At 31.2% G+C, this 4,976-nt stretch overlaps 1 long non-coding RNA gene across 2 annotated transcripts; it reads left to right on the top strand.

Moving 5' to 3' along the window:
• The first annotated feature begins 3,270 nt into the window (after nt 1-3,270).
• LOC139851464 (uncharacterized) lies at nt 3,271-4,614 on the top strand. 2 transcript variants are annotated; one of them, XR_011760629.1, is made up of 2 exons: nt 3,271-3,389; nt 4,500-4,614. It is a non-coding gene; the product is annotated as an uncharacterized lncRNA (long non-coding RNA). The 2 variants fall into 2 exon arrangements; XR_011760628.1 differs by having other exon boundaries at nt 3,277-3,487.
• Nucleotides 4,615-4,976: the final 362 nt, after the last annotated feature.

Here is a 4,976-nt window from a genome sequence, read left to right as displayed (position 1 = left end):
AGATCTATTGGGCCTAACGAACTCCATCTAAAGTACCAGATGCTTTAGTACTTCGAATTCATTTTTATCATGTCCGAAGGTTTTCCAGGAATGATAAGGGATATTCTTATATGCATCTTGTTAATGTTGGTTACCAGGTGTTCACCATATGAATGATTTTTGTCTCTATGTATGGGATGTATATTGAAATATGAAATCTTGTGGTCTATTATTATGATTTGATAATATATAGGTTAAACCTATAACTCACCAACATTTTTGTTGACGTTTTAAGCATGTTTATTCTCAGGTGATTATTAAGAGCTTCCGCTATTGCATACTAAAATAAGGATAAGATTTGGAGTCCATGCTTGTATGATATTATGTAAAAACTGCATTCAAGAAACTTATTTTTGATGTAATATATTCTTATTGTAAACCATTATGTAATGGTCGTGTGTAAACGGTATATTTTAGATTATCATTAGTTGATAATTTACGTAATGCTTTTTAAACCTTTATAGATAAAATAAAGGTTATGGTTGTTTTAAAAATGAATGTAGTCTTTGAAAAACGTCTCATATAGAGGTCAAAACCTCGCGACGAAATCAATTAATATGAAACGTTTATAATCAATATGAACGGGACATTTCATCACCGGCGAAGTTTCTTTCGAAGCATCCGCCTCCATGACTTTAGTCTCATGGGACTCTGACAAAGTAGCAGAACTACTCGTCGGTTTAGCTCTCACAGAGATATTGCTATCTCCATCTCCTGGAATCACTGTTATACTATGAGGTGGCACATCTCTTTCAGTTAATGACTCTTCCTCCAGACCCTGAGATTCAAAATTCAGAAGAGAAGTGGCTTGAACCAATGGATCAATTTCTTGAACTAAAGGAACAGTCTGATACGCAAGGTTCCTTTTCAAGATTTTTTGGCTCCCCTTCAGCCGTTCTGGACTTCAATGATTGAGTTTCCTCAATCGATTGAGTCAACGCAGACTTTAATGTAGAGGAAGACTTTAATTCCTTAGATGTCGAAGCATCTTGCTGGGTAGGATTTATTGTTAAGTCCTGTTTAGATTGGATGGGCTGATTGGTCTTTTTACCATCCGTGCGTTTAGCTCTCTTGCCTACCGAAGCTTGCGCTTCATTTAGTGTAGGGCTTACTGTTATTATGATGTGATACGGAAATGGGTGAAGGTGACCTAATAGGCTCTACGTCTTGGTCCGTATCTGTCATACCCCGTCCTAATCCACCTGGACGAAGTCATCAACATTTGGTCCCATTGCGATGACCGACTCCAAGTAATATCTCTAAAATGAGCGAATGCATAGCGGAATATTTCTTTCATATCTGAGAATAAACATGCTTTAAAGTGTGAACCAAAAGGTTGGTGAGTTCATAGGTTTATCATAAAACAATAAAATTCATCATTTTGATATACCACAAGATTTAAATGCTGCATGGTATAAATGGGCTCGAATCCTATACCCACCTGTAATGTACATGCGATATCTTTTAAATACAGTACACCTTTCTCGTGTATGAAATCCTTTTTCATAAATCTTAGTATCCGTACACATATCTCGTGTACAAAATATAATACACATAACCTGTGTATAAAAATCATTCTCTCGATACATAACATTCACATCAATTGGTGGCAATTATCATATCCACATAATTCAATGGTGGCAATTATCATGTCCACATAATTCAATGGTGGCAATTATCATGTCCACATAATTCAATGGTGGAATTATCATGTCCACATATTTCAATAATAATCCGCAGAACTTCTGTCTGCATAATAATTCATTTGAGGAATGTTTGCTTGTGTCTATCTCGTCAAACATTTATAAAAGCATTTCATGTATTCGCAGTTCAAAATATATTTCAAAAGCATTTAATAAAGCAGTTGTAAAAACAGCGCATGTATTCTCAGTCCCAAAAATGTAAAGAGTAAAAGGGAATCAAATGAACTCACAATTATGTATTTTGTAGTAAAAATATATATGAGGACATTGAACAAATGTAGGGTTGGCCTCGGATTCACGAACATATATCATTTTTATATTTATTAATACACATAATTGTAATCGAACAAATTTATTTATTATATCTTAATTTATATATTATATATTTAATTTGTGTATATATTCAAAATGATTTAATATCTATATAGTTATATTAATATATCCATATATTTATTTATATACATTATTGTTTAGTGATATATTTAAAGTCAATAGTCTGTTATATGTACGTATTAAATAAATAATATTAGTAAGTTTGATTTATATAGTTATATGAAATATTAATATAATTATAGTATATGTAATAAGTATATTTTATGTACAAAATATGTATCTATTTAAAAAAGATAGTTTTTGATAATAATAATGATGTACTAATAATAATAATAACTTTAATAATTTTACTACTAATGATAATAGTGATAATGATAATACTAATAATAATAATGACATTGTTAAGAATGATATTTATGTTAATAATAATAATAATACTAATAATGATAAGTTTACTACTAATAATATTATTAATACTTATAATGATAATAATAATAATGATTATAATACTTATACATATAATAATAATATTAATAATTTTAACACTAATAATAACAATAATAATAATAACAATACCAAAAATAACAATAACAATAGTAATAATCATAATAATAATAATAATAATAATAATAATAATAATAATAATAATAATAATAATAATAATAATAATAATAATAATAATAATAATAATAACAACAAAGGATTACAACCTTTGGAAAAAAGCCCAAAAAGAACGCCACTGCCATGACTCGAACCCGCGACCTCTCGCTCAAGTACAACACCCTTAACCATTGAGCTACTAGCTCATTCTTAGTTTAAAGGTAGTTGTGATAAGTTGTGCTAATTTACCTCATTAGTTTGAAAATATTGTTTGGTCTCCTCATTCTTTGATGTTCATGTTTGTTTGTTTTGCTAATGAACCAGAATTGTGACACTGTTAGCGAGATATCTGTAATTGCAACTACGTATAGGCATTGCGGTGCTATTTTTTGGTATGAGAAATGCCTCGAAATCCCCTGCAGAAAGCCAGAGGAGCATCATGAGGTTGGAACGATCTGCTACTCACATTGTGAGAAGAGTTGCAACATCACCGGGAGCTTATGCTATTTTAGAAGGGTGGCATATGAAGCTTATGTTAAAAAGCCAGAGGTATTTCAAGTGTAACTGGTATATTAGGTAAGTTATTTCACTATCTCATTGATCATAATAATATGTATTGCGGTTTAGGTTTTAATTGGAAGGGCAACAGAGAATAATAAAGTCGACATTGACTTGGGAAGAATAGGTCAAAACAGTAAAGTATCTTGACGGCAGGTGAGCTATACCTGAACCATACAGTCCAATAATAAGTTATTCGAAGTGGGTTGTGAAATTCTTAAACAAAACAATGTACTTGATAACATCAGATAAAGGTTACGCTTATTATCACATGTTTGTTCTTTTAATGGTATATATTTTCAGGCAACTATAGACATAGATCACAAGGGTTTCTTCCTTCCATATAAAGAATCTTAGCAAATTTTCAATTTTTGTTCAAGTATGTTTTAACTGAAGTATGTTTTAACCGAAGTTTGTTTTAACATTTGTTTACTTAATATCAAATAGTTTTGTTTTTTTTTTTTGTCTCCTCATCTATTATTATTGCCAATTTAGAGATGTAGCAAATCATTATTTATTTCCTACAAAATTTGGATTATTTTACAGATACAAGCGATGAACTTTCAGTTCAAGACGAATGAAGTATGTATAACGCAAGTATATTGATAGCATCAAGAACAAAACTGTAGTGGCAGACGCATCTTAAAAGTGATTAAAAGGTTTCCAGAAAGCACTAAAGTATAATCACACTCTCTTTTCTTCTGCTGTTAGGTACCATCTTTCATCTTACAGAATTTTCATTTCTTCTTTAGTACATAGTACATTTTTTGGCCGTTTTACCAATGTCTTTCTCTTGGTTGAATGTTGAAACAAGTTTGATCGAATCCTATAGTCGGGCGTCCAGCAATGTAGGAAGACTCACTCTATCGTCTATAGCGACCCCGCCCCCAACTCTAGCTGAGAAGCACCCTCTATGCACTTCCCTTTTTCGTGTGCCCAACGTCCATCCGGTATATTAGTCCATTTTCGATTCCCATTTTTTTTTTGTTTTTTGTTTTTGTTGTATGTAACTTATCTCCATAGTTATGTTTACAATATGCCATGAGGTATATATGAATCATGTTTATTTCCCATGTGTCACATTTTTGTTTACATTTAATATTTATCATACAAAACAAAAAAGCACCTAATTTCTGGCCCAAATTTATTTCACTGTTTGTGGTAGCACAAATGACTTTAGAAGTTTTAAGCACTAACTGCCTTGAAATCTTAACTTCATTTCTTATCCATCAATGAAATACTAACCGCGAATTTATGACATTGCAGCTACTTCCGAGCACCCTTCACAAACGACTCAGCCACAACCATGTTTACTTTCTTCTCGGAAGCTATACATCCCCAAGAAAAGCTTGACCACATGTACCCAACACCTGATCCCATTTGAAGAATGGCATTCCAGAATCAACTCGATTCCCACTACTACTTTCCATATGATTACTATCGAATATTATGTAATGACGCTTTTGTTAGCAAGAATATGCACATGATTGCCAAATCTATCCTTTGAATTTATTTTCCATTAATGTTACAAAATATTAGTACTAAACATGCCGCAGCAACGCGCGGCCAGAATTTTTCTAGTTAATATAATTATAGTATATGTAATAAGTATATTTTATGTACAAAATATGTATCTGTTTAAAAAAGATAGTTTTTGATAATAATAATAATGATGTACTAATAATAATAATAACTTTAATAGTTTTACTACTAATGATAATAGTGATAATGATAATACTAATA

This window comes from Rutidosis leptorrhynchoides, chromosome 6, assembly GCF_046630445.1.
Source record: "Rutidosis leptorrhynchoides isolate AG116_Rl617_1_P2 chromosome 6, CSIRO_AGI_Rlap_v1, whole genome shotgun sequence".
In the NCBI taxonomy this organism is placed as follows: Eukaryota; Viridiplantae; Streptophyta; class Magnoliopsida; order Asterales; family Asteraceae; genus Rutidosis; species Rutidosis leptorrhynchoides.
This window is presented reverse-complemented; position numbering and strand designations above follow the sequence as displayed.